The sequence below is a fragment of the Dermacentor variabilis genome, chromosome 4 (genome assembly GCF_050947875.1).
Source record: "Dermacentor variabilis isolate Ectoservices chromosome 4, ASM5094787v1, whole genome shotgun sequence".
NCBI lineage: Eukaryota > Metazoa > Arthropoda > Arachnida > Ixodida > Ixodidae > Dermacentor > Dermacentor variabilis.
The window spans coordinates 92,481,054-92,502,702 of NC_134571.1; the positions used below are offsets into that span (position 1 = coordinate 92,481,054).

The 21,649-nt window shown below is 47.3% G+C and overlaps 1 pseudogene; it reads left to right on the forward strand.

Moving 5' to 3' along the window:
• The first annotated feature begins 997 nt into the window (after positions 1-997).
• On the forward strand, positions 998-3,614 carry LOC142577851 (very long chain fatty acid elongase AAEL008004 pseudogene; annotated as a pseudogene).
• The last annotated feature ends 18,035 nt before the right edge of the window (positions 3,615-21,649 follow it).

A 21,649-nucleotide genomic window follows, 5' to 3' on the forward strand; every position in this document is an offset into this window, starting at 1 on the left:
ATTTCCGTTTTTGCTCGCGCCACTCATTATTCACGGCTTTCAGTCAAGCGTACTATCTGCAATCCAGGTCAATAGCCAAAGTTATCCCTGCCTGTCAAGTCTAAACCGGCGTTTCCGTCCGGCAGCAACAGGCTCAAATGTTTCCTCCAGCGATACGTGTACAACTATAGGCAGAAATGTAATAAATTGGTCACTGTGCTCAGTTCCCCGTCGGCACCACCACCTTCCCCAAGGGCTGACGCGCACCTTGACAGCTTTCTTTATTTATGATGCAAAAGCATCAAACGGCTTTTTTAACGAAAACGCCCAACCTAAATGCCCATTGGCTGCGATGCCACGTCGCAGACGCGCCTGAACGGAGCAGAGCGGACGAAAAGCAACACCTGCTGCCGCGCTGGCGCGCCAGTTGTTGCGTGGCTGGAGAGGGCATTACCGTAACGCCATGTCAGGCTCGCTCTCGGAAGCCTGTGTAATCCAGGCCTTGCTCGCCCGCACAAGTACTCGCATGCGTTCTGAATTCTCCTCGGTAATCGCTATGAAGAAATTATGCTATAATCAACAGGTTAAATTCGAAATTAAAAAAACGTTCGCGTTAGGGAGTTTTGAACCTGCCAGCCCACGCTGAGAAGCCGAGTGTCTTATTCACCGTACTAAACGGAAGCGTTGGCCAAGCGTCTGAATGCGCTCGCTTGCCCGCGAGAATTTCGCAACTCGAAGGACCACTCATCGACGTTCAATTTGAAATTAATGCTGTCATATTCACAACTAAGTGTCTTTTACTTGTTTCTTATGAATAATAGATTCGATCCCGCGACCTCGTACTTAGCAGCGCAACACAAAAGCCGCTAAGCCACCGCGGCAGCTGTAAATAGCCAAGAAAAGCCGGCGGTGTTCCTACGTGTCACTACCGAATGCGTCGTTCGATAGGGCCGTGCTGAAACTGCTGGTAAGAAAAGCCGCCTTTGAGCAGTATGCTTCTGTGATCTTGCAGGACTCTCATCGAGGAACGGTGCTTCCTTCTCGCTCGACGAAGCCTACGCACGACGTCGACCGCAATGACTTCGTCTACGCTTTTCTTCTCTGACGACGCCAGCCGCGTGTGGCTGCCAAAGCGCGACCACCGGACCGAAGGTTGGCCGCTGACTGGCAATCCCCTGCCACTCCTCATGATCACGGCCGCGTATGTGTTCTTCGTCAAGGTGGCCGGTCCCCGCTGGATGTCCCGGCGCAAGCCTTTCGAGCTGAAGGCCTGCATCCTCGTCTATAACCTCTCGGCCACCCTCCTCAGCGCATTCTTCGTGTGCCGTTTCGTGAAGCTCGCTTACTGGGACCTGGGCTACACCTTCCTGCAGGGCCTGGACATGACCGACTCTCCAGCCAACCTCGAGATCGTGCACTTGTCCTGGTGGTTTTACATGTTAAAAGTCTTCGAGCTCGCCGACACCGTGTTCTTTGTGCTGCGTAAGAAGAACCACCAGGTCAGCGCGCTGCACGTCGTGCACCACGTGACCGTCGCCTGGAACATGTGGCTGAACGTGGCCTATGGAGGCCAGTCGCACGAGATGTTCATAATGTGCCTGAACGCGTTTGTGCACGTCTTCATGTACGCGTACTACTTCCTCGCGGCGCTCGGTCCAGCCTACAAGCACCTGCTGTGGTGGAAGAAGTACATGACCATGATGCAGATCCTGCAGTTTGTCCTCATGTTTGCGCAGTCCGTTGGCATGGTGTTCGCCGATGGGAACTACGTTGGCCTCTTCGTGTGGACTTTGGTCGCGCACGCGATCCTGTTCTTTGTGTGGTTCGTCGTGTTCTACATTCAATCTTACTCCAGGAAAAAGCTTTAGGTCCATGGAAGGTTCCGTCAGTGAACAAATGCGCTGTTTTTTTTTGCTTGAAGTTTCTTGAACTTAAGTTATTTGGGCTACTTTGAAAGTAAAGAGTGCCTGAGACTTTCCGAAAGTGTGTTGAAGATACTTGTTTATGCTTACAGAATTCTCCTTTGAAGACATAATTGTTTCTGTACAGAGTTACCCTGCTGTGCAATGCTACATAAAATAGAGTTTCGTGGTTTAGTTGTTGTTTGGCGAAATTCGCCGAATTGACAGGTTTGTCAAAATTGAAGCTTTTCTTTGTGAACTTCGCCGGGTTTCGCGACCGTGGTTGTAACCTGGCTGTTCTCTTGCAGAACAGGGCAACCAATGACACCGGAGCACGCGTGCCGCTTGCGCTCCTGTGTTCCTTGCAACACCAACAAATGGCGCACGCCTCCACGCATTCCCGTGGAGGCGGAGAAGGAGCACGAAGGAGAAAGTGGAGGAAGGAGAAACGGCAATAAATTACATCCGAAAAGTAACAGCCGAATCTTTCCAAGGCAATGACGAGGTTGTACTTGAAGACAAAAAGAGCATGAAAGAGACCTAAGTGGAAAAGGAGCTGGTGCTAACAAATTTAAACTGGAAGAAAGCGGAAGAGAAAATTCCTAAGCGCACAGCCACTTGGCAAGACGAGTTTCCCATTAGGCTGATAAATGAACTAGGACCAAGAAGTAAGGAAGCTCTGGTGAAAGCAGTGGAAAAAACTTTAAAAGATAGACGAATACCAGACACTTGGCGACAAAGTAGAATAAATTTAATTTATAAAGGTAAAGGGGAGAAAAAACAGAATTCACTCGTATAGACCGTTGACCATTACATTGGTAATATACAGGCTAGCAATGCAGGCAATCAAATTAAAGCTTCAAGCATGGGCAGAGAATAATGGCATATTGGGAGAGCTTCAGAATGGCTTCAGAATAGGTTGGCGTTTGGATGATAACTTGTTTGTTCTTACTCAGTGTATTGAAATATCAAAAGAAGAAAGAAGACCGTTGTATGTGGCCTTTTTAGACATTACAAGAGCCTACGACAACGTAGTCCGCAACATTTTGTGGAATATGCTGGAAGGGGAAGGCTTAGGTAACGACTGTCTACAGCTTTTGAGAGAGATTTACCTAGAAAATACCGTTTGCGTTGAATGGGAAGGGATGAGGAGCGAGGAGGAAGTTTATATCAACAAGGGACTGAGGCAGGGGTGCCCTTTATCCTCGCTGCTCTTTATGAGGTACATGGTGAGGATGGAGAGGGCACTAGAAGATAGTAATACCGGGTTTAATCTCTCATACAAACAGGCTGGTACAGTAGTAGAGCAGCAACTCCCAGCTTTATTTAATGCGGGCGACATTGTGTTTCTAGCCAACAAGCAAAGTGATTTTCAACATCTGGCTAATATCTGTGGACAGGAAGGCAACAAATTAGGTTTGAAATTTAGTGTTAGAAAATCAGGTGTTATGGTATTCGATGAAAACAGTGAACAGGCAGTGGAGATACAGGGCCAAGAAATACCTCGGGTAACAGAATATAAATACCTTGGTATATGTCCCGCACGGCTACACAGGTGCAGGTCATAAATACCAGGTTTCTCTAGTTGAGTGCCACCTGCGCGGTTTAACCGAGCTCAGATTGGTCCACCTTGACTGATCAAAGAAGACACCACCGGAGGGTCAAGGAGGCGTACAATTCCTGCGGTGGCGGTAGAGTATCCGCTTCGCGTGCAAGAGGACCGTGGTTTCAATCCCGGTGCCGCGCAATTTTCCACCGGATTAAAAAAAAAATCCGCGTGTTGATAAAATTGCACAAACAGGCCTGGAGTGCTGCCTGATCCCGGTGACCAGAACCGGTAACGCACTCTCTCACCAGAGCAGGATTGGCCACTCTGGTGCAGTACTCGGCCATAACCTCCTATATGAACACAACAATCCAACCCCGGCCCTCAGTCCGCCGCAGCAGCGAAGCAACTGACCACGGCGACGGTCAGATCTGTGACGCAGCAGAGGGTGCTAAGAATCCCTAGCTCCGGACAGGCCGCCATAGAAATATGAACCTGGCAACATTTAACGTCAGAACGTTATCAAGTGAGGCGAGTCTAGCAGTGTTATTGGAGGAAATAGAGGGTAGTAAATGGGATATAATAGGGCTAAGTGAGGTTAGGAGGACAAAAGAAGCATATACAGTGCTAAAAAGCGGGCACGTACTGTGCTACCGGAGCTTAGCGGAGAGACGAGAACTAGGAGTAGGATTCCTGATTAATAAGGATATAGCTGGTAACATACAGGAATTCTATAGCATTAACGAGAGGGTGGCAGGTCTTGTTGTGAAACTTAATAAGAGGTATAAAATGAAGGTTGTACAGGTCTACGCCCCTACATCCAGTCATGATGACCAGGAAGTCGAAAGCTTCTATGAACACGTGGAATCGGCGATGGGTAGAGTGAAAACAAATTACACTATACTGATTGGCGACTTCAATGCCAAGGTAGGCAAGAAGCAGGCTGGAGAAAAGTCAGTGGGGGAATATGGCATAGGCTCTAGGAATAGCAGGGGAGAGTTATTAGTAGAATTTGCAGAACAGAATATTATGCTGATAATGAATACCTTCTTCCGCAAGCGCGTTAGCCGAAAGTGGACGTGAAGAAGCCCAAATGGCGAGACTAGAAATGAAATAGACTTCACACTCTGCGCTAACCCTGGCATCATACAAGATGTGGACGTGCTCGACAAGGTGCGCTGCAGTGACCATAGGATGGTAAGAACTCGAATTAGCCTTGACTTGAGGAGGGAGCGGAAGAAACTGGTACATAAGAAGCCCATCAAAGAGTTAGCGGTAAGAGGGAAAATAGAGGAATTCCGGACCGAGCTACAGAACAGGTATGCGGCCTTAACTCAGGAAGAGGACTTTAGTGTTTAGGATAGGAACGAAAATCTTATGGGCATCAATAAGGAGTGTATAATAGAAGTCGGTGGTAACTCCGTTAGACAGGATACCAGTAAGCTATCGCAGGAGACGAAAGATCTGATCAAGAAACGCCAATGTATGAAAGCCTCTAACCCTACAGCTAGAATAGAACGGGCAGAACTTTCTAAGTTAATCAACAAGCGTAAGACAGCTGACATAAGGAACTATAATATGGATAGAATTGAACAGGCTCTCAGGAACGGAGGAAGCCTAAAAGCAGTGAAGGAGAAACTAGGAATAGGCAAGAATCAGATGTATACGTTAAGAGACAAAGCCGGCAATATCGTTACTAATATGGATGAGATAGTTCAAGTGGCTGAGGAGTTCTATAGATATTTATACAGTACCAGTAGCTCCCACGACGATAATGTGAGAGAGAATGGTCTAGAGGAACTTGAAATCCCACAAGTAACGCCAGAAGAAGTAAAGAACGCCTTGGGAGCTATGCAAAGGGGGAAGGCAGCTGGGGAGGATCAGGTAACAGCAAATTTGTTGAAGGATGGTGGGAAAATTGTCCTAGAAAGACTGGCCACCCTATATACGCAATGCCTCATGACCTCGAGCGTACCGGAATCTTGGACGAACGCTAATATAATCCTAATCCATAAGAAAGGGGACGCCAAAGACTTGAAAAATTATAGACCAATCAGCTTACTGTCCGTTGCCTACAAAGTATTTACTAAGATAATCGCAAATAGAATCAGGAACACCTTAGACTTCTGCCAACCAAAGGACCAGGCAGGATTCCGTAAAGGCTACTCAACAATAGACCATATTCATACTATCAACCAGGTGATAGAGAAATGTGCGGAATATAACCAACCCTTATATATAGCTTTTATTGATTACGAAAAAGCGTTTGATTCAGTCGAAACCGCAGCAGTCATGGAGACATTACGGAATCAGGGTGTAGATGTGCCATATGTAAAAAATACTGAAAGACATTTATAGCGGCTCCACAGCCACCGTTGTCCTCCATAAGGAAAGCAACAAAATCTCAATAAAGAAAGGCGTCAGACAGGGAGATACGATCTCGCCAATGTTATTCACAGCGTGTTTACAGGAGGTGTTCAGACACCTGGAGTGGGAAGAATTGGAGATTCAAGTTGATGGTGAATACCTTAGCAACTTGCGATTCGCTGATGATATGCCGTGCTTAGTAACTCAGGGGACCAACTGCAATACATGCTCACTCACCTGGAGAGGCAAAGCAGAAGGGTAGGTCTTAAAATTAATCTGCGGAAAACTAAAGTAATGTTTAACAGTCTCGGAAGAGAACAGCAATTTACTATAGGTAGCGAAGCACTGGAAGTGGTAAGGGAATACATCTACTTAGGGCAGGTAGTGACCACGGATCCGGATCATGACACTGAAATAACCAGAAGAATAAGAATGGTCTGGGGTGCGTTTGGCAGGCATTCTGAAATCATGAACAGCGGGTTGCCACTATCCCTCAAGAGAAAAGTGTATAACAGCTGTGTCTTACCAGTACTCACGTGTGGGGCAGAAACCTAGAGGCTTACGAAAAGGGTTTTGCTTAAATTGAGGACGACGCAACGAGCTATGGAAAGAAGAATGATGGACGTGTAACGTTAAGGGATAAGAAAAGAGCAGATTGGGTGAGGGAACAAACCCGGGTAAATGATATCTTAGTTGAAATCAAGAAAAACAAATGGGGGCATGGGCAAGACATGTGATGAGGAGGGAAGATAACCGATGGTCATTAAGGGTTATAGGTTGGATTCCAAGGGACGGGAAGCGTAGCAGGGGGCGGCAGAAAGTTAGGTGGGCGGATGAGATTAAGAAGTTTGCTGGGACAACATGGCCACAATTACTACATGAGCGGGGTAGTTGGAGAAGTATGGGAGAGGCCTTTGCCCTGTAGTGGGCGTAACCAAGATGATGATGATGATGTGATTAAGCGAAGGCAATAGATATATGGAAACACAGGAAAAAACCGTAACAGTAAAGGGGAAGAGAAATGCAGCCGTAATGAAGCACAGAGCGCTATGGGGATACAATAGGTAGGAGGTCCTCCGAGGTATGTGGAAAGGTGTAATGGTTGCAGGACTTACTTTTGGAAATGCGGTTGCTTGCTTTAAATCAGGGGTACAATGAGGATTCGACGGGAACCAAAGGTCAGTGGGTCGCCTCGCATTGGGTGCTGACGGAAAGACTAGAAATGAATGTGTGCAGAGTGATATGGGCGTGACTAGTTTTGAAGTGAGGGAAGCTCGCAGTAAAATTGAGTATGAAGAACGGCTGAGGAATATGGAAGAAAGTAAATGGGCTGGGAAGGTGTTCAGGTATCTGTACAGGAAAAACATTGATTCACAGTGGAGGAAAAGAACTAGGAAGCTTACCCGCAAGTATGCGGCCTGTAGGGTGGGCAACACAGCAACAAAGAAGGTCAAGCGGAAAGTCAGAGAGGCTGAAAAAATCCCATGGGTGGCGGCAATGGAAAAGAAACCTGCCACGAGTAACTACTTAAGAGGAAAGAACGAAATGAGGAAAGAAACCATTTACGATAACTCAAAGGGAAGCTCATTACTTTTCGAAGCGAGATCAGGATGCCTTAGAACACGCACCTATAAAGCGAGATATAAGAAGGAAGAAGAAGCATGTGCTTGCTGCGGTAAAGCTAGGGAAACGACGGAGCATGTTTTATTTGAATGTGAAGACGTCTACCCAGCGGTCGATTTAGGCACCACTGGCCTCCTTCAAGCCCTTGGGTTCAGCGGGAGCAGTGGTAAAGCAAACAGGTCCGCAATAGGCATTAGTAAGAGGCGACTGGAGGATTGGTGGAAGGAAAGTAGGGAAACGACAAAAGACGGAGACGTACAAAAGCACAGTTCGCAATAGGATATCAGAAAACTTGGGCGTGGTAGTTCATATTTTTTTTCTTTTTTCATTGTTAACCTAGGTGGGAGATTAGGCAGAATAATAGCAAGAGCTTGGTGGCGCAACCCACCGCCCCGTTCCAAAGGGGACGCTCATAACATCCATCGATCCATCCATCCATCGCGGCGGTTGTGGCGCCGGCCGTCTGAGGGAGTGAAAAAAAGAAATAAAGAACCAGAAATCTCGACTTTGCACATCAGCGGCTGCGTGGTAATGAGAAAGTAAACGCTTCTTGTGGATACAACGGATTTCAATTGAGCCACGTACATTGCGCATGCTGCCTCTGAAACCATAATGCGCTCAAGGCGTCCGTCGCGCTCGCTAGTATAGTGAGCAATTCCGCTTAACACAAGGCTCGACATAATTTGTGTGCGCCCGCCCTTGTCTGTCCGTCCGTTTGTGCGTGCGTGCGTGCGCGCGCGCGCGCGCGTGTGTGTGCGTGCGTGCGTGCGTGCGTGCGTGTGTGTGTGTGTGTGTGTGTGTGCGTGCGTGTGTGTGTGTGTGTGTGTGTGTGCGCGCGCGTGTGTGTGTGTGTGTGTGTGTGTGTGTGTGTGTGTGTGTGTGTGTGTGTGTGTGTGTGTGTGTGTGTGCGTGCGTGCGTGCGTGCGTGCGTGCGTGCGTGTGTGTGTGTGTGTGCGTGTGCGTGCGCGCGTGCGTGCGTGCGTGTGTGTGCGTGTGCGTGTGTGTGTGAAATTCTAAACGAAAATTTGTTGTGCTGTGAAGGCGTTAGTGCAACTTCCGAGCAACTTGCTGTAGCAGCGGTTCATCGGTGCCCTTGGAAAGTTGTCCATTCCAAAGAGTTTCTTGCTTTCTTGCTCGCTTCTACATTATGGCGCAGAGTTTTTAACCCGTGCGCGCTCAGATATTCATCACCCTTCCTGGACTCTGTCGATGTTTGCTTTCTTTTTTTTTTTAGTTCGAACGGTTAGAACGACGACTAAGTTTACCCGAATTTCGCCGCTACAAGTGGATTATCTTCCGAGGCTGGAATCGTTTGCAAGAAAAACGAAAGCAATCTATTAACCAAATAAATAAAAACATTCACTTTTTATAAGCGAACTTTACGGCACAAGTTCATATTAGAAAGTTGAAGAGAATCGGCGTAGAAGTCTAGTTTCATGTTTCCTCAATTCAATATAGCCATACAGACCCAAATAGCTGGCGTCAAATTATTCGTTCACTTTACGTGAATACACACGTGGGACCCCGAAGCACGGCACGTGATGTAACCTTCGTGTCACGTGGTGGTGTGTCGTAAAGTAAAGCCTCCCCATACCGCGAGATAAAGCGGTCTGGCTTGCCCCCTGCTGCTAAAGTGACCTTGTGTTGGATTGGGAGCTGCGCGGAGCTCAGAACATGGGAAGTAAACAGACCGTGGGAAGACGGAAGTGCGCGACGGCAGTTTCATTTCACGTCAGCCTTCTACGTCCCATAAGTGTTGCACCTTGAACCGCGCTTAGTGCGACATGCGAAATCAGGTAAATTGAATCAATAATTTTAAGCCTGTTATTTCGGTCTACATAACCATTATGAAGTTTAGAAAACCGAACTTGACTTTTGTGACGACACAATTCAAGTTTTTAATAATGTTAAACGTATAAGACAATTTGTAAGATGCATTTAAGTATGCACAGCATTCGCGGAGACGGAACAGACCATAGCCCTGACTTTTATGATGATCCAATTCAAGTTTTTAATGATGTTAAACGTATAAAACAATTTATAAGATGTATTTAAATAAGCAGAGCGTTCGCGGAGATGGAAAAGAGCCCAGCCAGGCTGTGTCGACTTGTCGTCGCCTTCGGAGCCGTCCTCGTTATCTTCTTCACCTCACCGTAACACGAGCTCCGGCGGAAAAAGGCCCGTCCCGCCGGGTCAAACGGGACCCTCACGAATAACGGGGTAGAGCTTTAGCCGTGCGAAGCGAATAACGTCAGGTGAGGTTATGCCAGATGACATGGTAGAGCTGGCGGGGAATATTTCATAGGCGACATGGGTGACTTGACGTAGTACGCGGTGAGGGCCCTCGTAGCCAGGAATTAGTTTTAACACGAAAGTGTTTTATGCAGGGGTCCACGCTTGACTGCCTGTAATGGATGTGATGTTGGCGCCGAGGAGCAAAATAGCTGGCTGGTTGCAGCACTGCGGAAGCTACACGAATTCTTAGCCAATAGGAAGGTCGAATGCCCCTCGAGATCTGCTCATCCGCGCCGCGTCGTCTACTCAGCGTCTGCTCGTCATCCCGTTACATGCTGCACGTTTGTTGAACACAGAAAAATGCTTTCACGCCGTAACCATGGGCTGCGTTTACATGCATGTGACAGCAGGGCTTCGCTTTACCTGTGCACTTTCCCATGCAGCCTCCTTTGCAAGTGGTACGGGCGAATGCCCTTACAAATATTCACTTGCGCCACAGCATCGGCTCGGCTTCTGCTTGGCGTTTGCTTGCTGCTGTTATCACGTACCATGCTAGAGCGGGGTAGTAAATTAATGATGCAGTGAACAATTAGGCTCTTATAGCGCTTCACATCGTCAACGCATCACTCATGCTAATGCTGTGGCGCCATCTGCTAACTAGCAATCAAACCAGTTTTACGGCTCGGCGCCGTGTCTGTAGAAATTTCTTTCTCTATGTCTGCAGTGCTATCAGCGTGAAAACAAACAGCCTATCTCAATAATCACGACAAAACATACCTAATGATTTTGCCTCAGATTGAGATAGATTTAGCGACGACGGATTTCGACGCTTGTTTCTTGCTGACAGGACGGCGAGCCAGTAACAAGCGCGAAATCGGATCGAAGTGGGTGGTCGGCGCTCTATAGCCGCTGCCATGTTGCTATAGTTTATTGCGGTTAGGGCGGCTGCTATGGTTACTGGCGGTAATGGCCACAGTAATTCTCAGTATACGACGTGCACGCGCAAGCGTGCTAACATGCCACGTATCGCTGTACCGTATCACGTAGGGATAAAAATATGTCTATCTATAGCCAGTTATGCCCGGAACTCTATACCCCTGCTCAAGCAGATTACCTGTGTACACGTTGTACCTTCGGCAGTGCTGAAATCAGCTTGTGAGATGGAGTTAGGAGCTGTGAAGCGAAGGACTACATCGTGACACTAACGAGCGCCGACAGGGAGCACTTCGGCAGTATGTTTCTCAATGGTCACAGCGCTAAACAAAGCGTACAGTGGAGGATTTAACACGGTATGGCCTGGTGTTGACATTTTGCGCACGTGGTTTACCTTCCACGTCCGTTTAGCCTGCGGCACTTCATCGCCTACGGAGTGCAGCTCCAACATGCATCAGCAGTGCTTACGTGCCACATACTGCTTCGCTTGCAATGGCACCAAGTAAGAAAACTGCTGCGCTTAAGCGGTGCAGAAAGGCAGCAGCGCCGACGGGCGAATCTCGATTTTGTTCGGCGAGAGACACGCCAGCGTGAAGCAGAACGCCTTTGCGCGTTCGAGGCGCAGGTTGCAAACTCTCCCACTCGCATTCCTGAAGCTGAGCGCGTCGCAGCTGGCTGGCAAAGAAACTACGGAGTCGGACCAAAATGCTCGTAAGGTCGCCGAAGAAACTCGGCAGCTGGACGCCGCTCGCCAACAGGACGCCGCTTGCCAAGTAAACCTGCAACACGGTCGCCGACCCGCAAATCGTGCGTGTTTCGCTGCAGCAGACCGTGAGTTCGCGAACGCCGTTCGTTCAGCCCTTCCCAAGCTGGCAGTGCCCGTCCGAAGAAACGCGCTTCCATTCGTAACCTGCCCTGGATAAGAGATACCTTATCATGCGTGCTGAGTAAATATGACGTTGAGGTGGCTCACGTTCCTTTGCGCAAACTGAGGCACGCACTCGTTATTGGGAAGGACAAAGTGCCGAAGGAAGCTTTTCCTGGCCTTGTTCCCGGCATTGGGAGTTTGGGAGATCGTATATTTACTATACCTATTGTGGCTTGAGACGAACATTATCTAAATCGCCAAAACACACTCAAGTACTAATGTATAAAACTCACATTCGTCCTGTATTAGAGTACGCTTCATGTGACTGGAACCCGTATAAAGTTTGCGACATTAACAAAGTTGAACCGGTGCAAACGAAGGGTGTTCGTTTCATGTGTCATCGCTGCGATCGTGATTTTTCGCCCTCATCCGCAATAAATTCCTTGAGTTTATCTCTTATATGCACTCGGCGGCATATAGATTCCATGAAGATATTAGATTCAATTATTCACTCATGTCGTCGACTATCCGCTCATGATTACATCTCGTATGCCAGTGCCCTTCCAACTAGACGTTGTCCCACCCTCAACCTAAAGCCTTTCTTTGCGTGCACTAACACGTTCAAACACAGTTATTTCCCGAGAGTTGTCGACTGTTGGAACGAGTTACGCGGTTCTGTTCGTGAACTGGCACTGTCTGATTTTGTAGAAGCACTACTGTGATAAGATCGCTGTTCCTTTTTATTTATTATGTTCAATTGCCTTCTTTTCTTGTTTCTTGCGTATTGTTGTACTCCACTCCTGCAATAGGCCTTAAATAGGGATGCAGTATTTGAAAGTAAATAATAAATAAATATGCCTATGATCCCTGGAAAGCTTCGACGTGCCCTTTACGCTGAGCACAGGCATGGCGAGCTTGCTATCGCTGCCATCGCCACGCCCATTGAGCGCAACTGTAACTTATAAGAGACCATGCGCATTATGGACTTGTTTTAGTGAACGTGCAACGACGCTACCAATTTTTGTATTCCCGCTTCTCCCTCCCCTAGTGTGCGGTAGCAAACCATGCTGTAAACTTGTTAAGCTCCCTTCCTTTCCTTTTTTTCTCCCTGAACAGGGAAAGATCAATTCTAGAAGAAGGTTTGGATCAAATGGTGGATAATCCTGAGCGAATGTCTTCAAAATGACTCGTCGAGCTTTGTAAAGCAAGCAGTCTTTAACGGAACAGCTGCCAGAATAATGGCGGCTTAAAAGTTAATCTTCAAGAACACTAAGTTTCAAAACTAGTTCAAGGAAAAGGAAACTTTATAACTAACTGCCAAATGAAATGCCATGCTGCCGACCCGACGGGCGTGCAGGTGTTTGGACGTTGTCCTGCTGAATGATATAAAGTTTGCACGACTTCTAGAAGCTTATTACGCTGACCAAAAGGCAATGCACGATAATGCGCACAAAAGAAGCGAATACGCGCATGATGCACAAATATAGTGTGAATGAACCATTCTCAAATAAAAACGTGGACTACCTCGAAAAAGCTTAGTATTATTACAAGCTATCGGCAAAACAGCTGCGAATGTAGGTTACGTAAAGCTATACATTTGAACTAAATAAATCTAGCCTGTATACTTAGATGTGGCATAGCCTACTATATTTTTTTCTTGCCCGCGCAATGGTGCAGCCGAGACCATCCGTTGCCCTCTCCCGTTCTGCTCGATTTATGCCCCGGCTTTTGTCCCGTGACGCACCTAGGCGTGCATCCTCTGTTGTCGCTGCTGCTGCCACCCCACCTTTCTCTCCCTTCCCCCTTGTGCAGTGCGGTTGAGGTGTCCTCTATTGAGAGACAGTTACCACTCTGCACTTTGCCTCACCTTTCACCTCCCCCCCCCCCCTCAATCAAGAATCTCTCTCTCTCCGCGAGATAGGCTCGCGCCCCCTACAGGCTGTCGCATACCAGACATAGCTAGGCGTCCAGAGGCATCGAAGCACCCACCAAAATCAACCCATCAAGTAAGAGTTGTGCTGCTTGCGTTGTGTTGGCTGCACGTAAGCATGGGCGTTTTGAGACAGCAGTCGGCTTATTTATATTCTTTTACTTGAAATATCAGGGGTGCGTGGCAGAATTTGCGACAAGTGTTTACAAATGAAGCGACCGTTTGTTTACTAGATTTTCCGTGACCACGTGTTAGTTGTTGGCGTCGTTGGAACGTGTATTGGTTTGCTACTATAAAATCTGTAATTGACGATACATAGTTCTTACCGTTTCTTTATGTTACCTTCCTTTTTTTTACACCCACTCAGCTGTCAATCTGCAGTGTGGAGTCGGTTGCGGTGTCCTGCGCCCGACAATATGCCGCACTGCTGCGTGCGACGCTGTAAGTTGTCCAAAAAACAATGGAGGCCGGGAATATCGTTCCACGAAATACCTAGCGATCCGGAGCTGCACGCAAAATGGCTAAAATTCATTTGTCGAGAGAACTGAGCACTGAGTACGACGTCGTGCTACTCGACTGTATGCAGCCGACACTTCAGTTCCTGTGACTTCAAGGAAGGTTGTAAAATTCGCAAAATCACAAAGAAGGTGTCCCTACCATTTTCGAAGAATATCCGGCGTACCTGCAGTCTCCTCAAAAAGGAGAGAGAAGCGAGGCATCAGTGAAAAAGCTCGAGGCCGCTGCGCTAATGAACCCGCCACTGCTGAAGCGAAGAGCAAGTCATTCGTGATTACCAAATAGAGTCGCGTCCGCATCCGCTCAACGACTGGCCCGTCGTCGACGTCGCCTTTGACGGTTCATCACCCGTGGACTGCGCCGCTACCGAACCGTTGCCAGCCGTGAAAAACAGCGCCAGTGAGCGCTGCGTCACTGCGACTGTGCAGGCGGACAGAGTAGTGCGGGTTTCCTCGCAATTCTCGGTTTCGACAGTGGACAAACGAAAGAAGAGACGCAAAAAACGAGACTTACATGCGCGTATTGAGCGGTTCGAGAATGCCTTCGACAATTACAAACTGGAAGTACAAAAGCTCAAGGAAGAGTGCTTTGTTCCTGCATTCCTCTAAGTTGTCGAGAAAGCGAAGTAGAAAGACATGGCTGCGTCAGTATTAGTAGAACAAGTTCCGAATTTCCGGAAGAAGTTACCAACGTGGTCTTGTCTGACAGAGCGCCATGCTGTGGTTCTGCATAACCACTCGACTCACGCATAAAAGCATATAAGGATCACAGGTATTCTCCGGCTAACCACTCGAAGCACCCTGGAGCGTTTTATGGGCTCATCATGGGTAGAAGTTGGTATGACGCAACTCGTGAAGCAAAGGCTATCAACCGAGCTCGCTTCTCTCCCCTCATCGCAAGCCAGGGCGTGCTCGTTAATTGTAGACGAAATGCGCGTGAAACAGCGGCTACTTTATCGCAAGCAAAGGGACGCCTTCATCGGCGAAGTAGACTTTGGTGGGAGCTTTGCTAAAGAAACAACAAATGAGCCTGTTCTGACCAACTCGCTTCTGTGCTTCGTCCTCAACAGCCTTTACTTTCGTTCAAAATACCCGCGACCTACTTTCTCACACAAAAAATTGTACTGGCCGCGAGCTGAACGCGCCTTATATGCGACATGTCTTGAAGGAAGTTGAAAAGATTTTTTGCCCTGCGCATTGTCACCGAAAGCCACAACATCAATGTCTTGGCGTTCCAACTTCTATACAACGCAAGCCCAGGCATCGCATTGAGCACCCTGGACAACCGAATCGAAATATTTTTCGAGCATTCGATCACGGCCACTTGATCAAAAAACGTGTGATTGCAGTTTCTGTCGCGTGACTTCGGAAAAGGCGGCGAAATAATGGCGAACGACTTCAAGGGACTCTATAAAATGCACCAAGGCAGCCGTGTAAAGCCAGTTAGATATTTGACAAGAAAACACGTGTTCCTCGCAAATATTGAAAAAATAAACATGAAAAGGGTAATTCAAGTTTTGCCTCCTCTCCTGACAGATGCACTGAAGCTCCTGCAAAAGCAAGCCGGCCACACACGCGATATTTCGTGGGTGTCGGACCCACGGTTGTATTCAGGGACACCAGGCGCCTCTGGTTCATTCTCATGGACGTGAGAAATTGTACCCAGCACATGCACCAGAACAACGCCGACTTCAAGTAGCTCGAATCTACAAGCGATGAATGGCTAAACTGGCTTCAAACAAGCTTCCTCGACTACCTGGCCAATCTTAGAAACCAGTGCCTGGCGAAATACTTCTTAACCAAGGAGTTTTACGAAGGCCTGGTGATGACAACTCGTTCAAATGTCGAGTGCATTCGATATATTCTTCAAGACATGTACTTTATTTTGTTTTAACGAAGAACGTGTTGTCTGACCCAATCGAGTCGTTTTTTGGCTCGTCGATGAAGTCAGCAGGCTCCAATGATCAAACGAACGCCCGAGCTGTTCTCTCAGGTATTGAGAAGACCGGCCTCGCGTCGGCGTCGAGTACGAGCAACATAATGGCATGCAGACGGTAACTATTTCTTGTCGACGCTGCCGCAATAGAAAAACACAAGGAAGGGAACCAGAGAGGAATTCCCTGCAAAAGCACATAGACAGCTCACAGTGCGACTCAGCCGAGAACAGACTCTGCTTCCTACTCTAGATGTCGCAGCATTACCCATGGTCGGCGGCTACCTGGCAAGAGCTGTACAAGAAAAGATCGAATGTGAGGAGTGCGCTAGCCTTTTAACAAAGCGAACGCCTCGACGCCCTCGGACTGGCTGATAAAGCATCAGGGCCGCGGTGGACTGAACTACCGATCTGGACAACGTTTAACAGTTCTCTACACATTAGAGAAGTTCATCCAAGTTCTTCTCGCAAAAAGTTGTTTTCACGTCTTTATTCGCATTTTCGCCCTTAAAGGGCTGCGGTGAATTGGCTTGGGAAGTGGCGGGAGTGAGAAGGTAAGGGAAACAGTGATAAGGGGGGCTTAATTATCTACGTCATGGGGTGTGATGCTTTCGCTGGTACGCTCGAGATGAAGAAGCCTGGTCCCAGTGGCTGGAGCCTAAGGATTATCCAGGAATTAAAACAGTGACCGCCAGAGCTCGTTGGCGGTCGCAGCTTCTTCTCGCTAGAAGAAGGCACATGAATTCCCCTTGGGAGAAGTATGTGAATAATGCCGCTGAAATACTCTCCGAGCGCAAAGCCTTGATATGCTCGACGCCGGAACATCAAGATAACTTGCTCCAATTGTTGCTGACAAAAGTATTTTTCGCCCAGTATTTACAAATTTTGCAATGAAGGCGACCGACAAACAAGATATTGTTAAAGTGTTCGAAGTAAAACCGCTGTCAGGAAACACCCTCAAACTGGGAGCTGCATATCCCAGTTGGGCGCCTTTGGGTGAAGGGCCTACTTTCTAAACATGTTTTGTGTTGCTTACTTCCAATCCACATCGTCTACAAACGTCAATTGAATCTGCGTATTTTATAGTTCCAAGTGTAATACGAACGCCAATATACGTGTCTCTACGTGCGCGCGTGCACAAGCAGCATCGTCGCGTCGTCTGCTCGGGGTCTGGTTGGATGGATGGATGCTGTCAGCGTCCCCTTTGAAACGGGGCGGTGGTTAGCGCCACGAGTCTATTGTTGTTATCTTGCCTAATGCCCTACCTCTATTTAAAAGAAAAGAAAAAGCAAGCAAACAAACAAGGTAAAAAAGAACAATTCCCAGCGTCAAGCTTTCTTAACAATTATAGGGAACTCTGTTTTTGTACGCCTCCGTTGTTTCGGATACCCCTACTTTTCCGCCCCCCAAACTTCCAATCGCCCCTTACTAATCTCTATAGCGTACACGTTTGCTTTCCCCCTACTCTCGCTGAACCCAAGCGCTTCCAGGAGGCCAGAGGCGTCTAAACCAACCACGGGGCAGGCAGCTTCAAATTCTAATAAAACATGTTCCATCGTTTCCGTAGCTTTGCTGCAGCATGCGCATGCTTCTTCTTCCTTGTTGCACCTTGCTTTACAAGTACGCGTTCTAAGGCATGCTGATCTCGCTTTGAAAAGTAAAGAGCTTGTCTTTGAGTTATTATAAAATATTTCCTTCCCGATTTCGTTTTTTCCTCTCAGGTAGTTACTCACAGCAGACCTCTTTTCCTTTGCCGCCATCCATGAGATTGTCTCAGTCTCTGACTTTTCGTTTGAAGTTCTTTGTTGCCATGTTAGTTATTATACCGGTCGCTTATTTGCTCGTAAGCTTCATAGTTATTTTCCTCCACTGTGAATCACTCTTTTTCTTGTACAAATATCTAAACACTCTAGCAACCCATTTATTACCTTCCATATTCCTAAGTCGTTGCTCCAAATCAATTTTACCCTGAGCTTTTCTAACTTCAAAACTTGCCCAGCCCGTATCACCCTGCACAGCTTTATTTGTAGTGTTCGCGTGAGCGCCCAGTGCGAGGCGTCCCAGTGACCTTTGACTGCCATGGTGTCCTGGTTGTACCCCTGAGTTCAAGCAAACAACCCCATTTCCAAATGTTATTCCTGGAACCATTACAACCTTTCCACATACCTCGGAGCACCTGGTACCTATTGTATCTCCATAGCACTCTGTGTTTCATTATGGACGCATTTCTCTTCCCCTTTACCGTTATTATATTTTCCTGTGTCTCCAGATATCTATCGCCTTAGTTTATCGATACACCAACGTATTTGTATTATTTTACCCGAGGTATTTCCTGGCCCTCTATTAAAACTGTCCCTTCATAGTTTTCATTAAATACTGGGCATGGGCAGGCAGCGCGATCTGGTGGAGAGTGCATGTACTAGACGGTATGAACGGAGCGCTTTGTTCCTCATGTAGGAAGTTATGGATATGGGGAACCTCAGAGCGCTAATAACTGTGCGTGTATTTCGAGTTTCCCAGCACACATTTTTACACCATACAGAAACAAACTTGCGGGCATCAGTAAAGTCACAACTTATTTATCCAAGCAACGCGCTTCTTTCCCTAAGGCCAGAGAATTCATAATTATTGTTGAATGCTACTTTAACTATCCTATTTATTTTTCTCACTTAAACGTAAGTGAAACGTAATTTCATTAGTTACGTTTTTCTTCAACCACATTCGTATGCGAAATATCAACCCTATAGGCTCTAGCTTCTTGGTCATTTCCTCGACGTCGTCGTCATCATCATCATCACCATCATCGTCATATATTTATGTCCACTGTAAGACGAATGCCTTTCGTAATGATCTCCAATTACCCCTGTATTACACTAGCTGATTCCAACTTGCGCCAGCAAATTTCCTAATTTCATCACCCCTCCGAATTTTCTGCCGTCCTCGACTACGCTTTCCTTCTCTTGGCAGCCATTCTTTAACCCTAATGGTCCGATTATCCATCCTACGCACTGCATGGCCTACCCTGCTCCATTTGTGCCTCTTAATGTCAGCTAGAGAATAGGCTATCCCTGTTTTCTCTCTGATCCACTTTCTTCCTGTTTTTTAACGTTACACCTACTCGTTCCATTGCTTTTGGCGCAGTACTAAACTCCTCCTCGAGTTTGTTTGTTAACCTCCAAGCTTCTGCCCTATATGCGACACAGGTAGACTGCAATAATTGTAGACTTTTCTCTTCAACGACAATCGCAAGCTTCCAGTCGGGATTTAGTAATACCTGCCGTATGCACCCCAACCCAACTTTATTCTTCTGCAAATTTCCTTCTCGTGATCAGAGTCCCTGTGAGTAATCGACCTAAATAAACGTACTCCTTCCCCGACGTAAATGAGTGCAATTATTTGAGGAAAAAAGTATCAAGCAGTAACATGTTGTCCTTCATAGTGAGAGCATGGCGCTGTCGCAGTAAATGAGTTCAGAGCCAAAGAAATCGCTGAAGCCTGCTATCGTATGTATTGTCGAGTTATAGTTGTGAAGTGGATCATTCAGCACTCTTAAACTTTGTGATATTCAAGAATTTCGGTAAAGAAATTGATGGCCACACTAACAAGAAATCTTCTACTTACAGCTAGTAAATCTGAACATTTCAAATGCAATAAACGCTATCAAATTTAGTGCAGTGGATAGCCGAGCAAAACGGTTTCTCCGTTCCCTGGTGTACTGGGAAAGGCGCTCCTGAAATAAAGTTATCTCTTAACTAAGCTTTGATAGCGAGCGTTTTTTGTTAACGAATATTATTTGAAATTCAGAGCTGATCCTCTCCGATACCATACTCGGTCTTATATGCGTACCACTGCTTTTACGATGAGCGCATGCCAAGCAGCCAATTTTACTGCAACGGCACTGAAAAGCTGAAAACTACGCGTTTGTTTTGTTCGTCGATGGTTCTCATTACCCCACCATTGTCGTACGAGTGTCGTTATTGTGTATTCGTCTTCATGCTACCTACCTGTCTACGAATTCAGCGCGCCATATATTGAAACAAAAGACGAGGAGGAGAGAACGAAATGCAGGAAGGTCAACCGGACGCCCACCCGGTTTGCCACTCTATACGCGCGAAACAAATGAACTGCACAGACGGCATCGACGGTGATCAACAAACTAAGCGGATAGCTTAGGCCACAGAAAACAACGCTGTTTGATGATGGCGACACAAAATATCGCCATGCTTTTGTGGGCGACATGGCAGAGTTACTATACGACGAAGGCGTCATGACAGTAGCGGCTCTGCACCAGCGCTTCCTTATCCGCCCACTGATTCCACGGAGTCCTGACACTCCTACGCACTGTGGAAGTCTGTCTAAGCGAATCTTTGGCGAGTCGGCAATACGAAACGCAGCATGCGGAAACGAGAGGCGCAGAGTTATTCGGCGGCGAATATCGCTGCCTAGGATGATGCCCCGCGATCGTCATCCTAGGCAGCGGAGAAACGCGGCACAGCGTCACCACCGACCACGGCAACTATACTTTCGGGTGCCACCAAGGATGTTTAAACCTCATTGGACACCACACACCTTTAATGCGAGAACACCTGGGTTTCAAAGAGTTAGGCTGCGTTCGGCGATGAACGCGCCCAGCAATACGATTAGATACTGAGGGCCCATCCGGGTAAGCAATAAATCTATTCGCTCTAAAAAAGCGGCAGTTTCAGCCGAAGGGTATATAGAACACTGACAGCGATGTCATTAACGTTGTACTCTAGCTCCTCGGACACTGTTCTGACAATACTTGGGGGCGCGAGAAAGCACGCAAGGTAACTGCTCCTGTGCAGCAGGAACAGCGCCCTGACAGCTAGCAACTCGGGCATAATCAGGAGTCGCTAGCGTCTTTGCAGGAGTCTCACCCCGACGGTACACGAGATGAAACCAACGGAAAGCTGCCGACTTCTGACAATGCTCAGTGAAAGCATAGTATAGATAGTTTTCATTGACATTACCCTTGTCGTCATGCGAGGGTACAAGCGCGTTGAGAAGCTGCATAAACATGAAACGTGACACCACGATAGCACGACAGGCGCACCTTGCACGGAGCGACACCAGTTTTAATTCGATGAAAACACTAAATGTAAAAACAAAATGCAATACGATGCACGCGTGAGAGAGAGAAGAGAGAGAAGAATACAGGAAGGCAGGGATGTTAACCAGTCAATAGTCTGGTTGGCTACCCTACACTGGGGGATGGGAGAAGGGGAAGAGAGAAAAGGGATGCACGCGTGATGATTAGGCACGTCACTGACGTCATCGTTACCACCATGATCGAGTACTAGGACTATGAGAAACTGCGTCTGTGACGTCATATGAAAACAATCTATAGCGTTATATTGACATTTGGTATTCGTTCCGCTTAAACCAGTCTTTCAAAACGGCTGTTCAGAAGGAACTTCGATGTGTGCTTGTACAGCACTGTCTCCGCTGCCGAGTTTGTCGCAATGCCGCCAAACACATCGCTCGTCCGTGGAGGCCTTTTAATCATAGTGCTTCGTAGAACTAGTAAAGGGACTTGTGGCGCTAGTGTCTGCGGGAGTTGCAAGGTGGGCAGTTCAGCCAGCATGGGAATGATGGATGGTAAATGGATTTGCCTAAACTTCTTCTTTATGGCTGTATATGGCTTCGTGACTTCAGAAAGTGATCAGTCGTAAGAAAGTCCTGCGTTATATACATTTAAATAAATATTCAAATTCTCGGGCAGCAGGATTAGAACACAGGACTTGTAGCATAGAAGCCCGATATTGAATTCATCGTGCAACGGATGCATGGATAAGCAC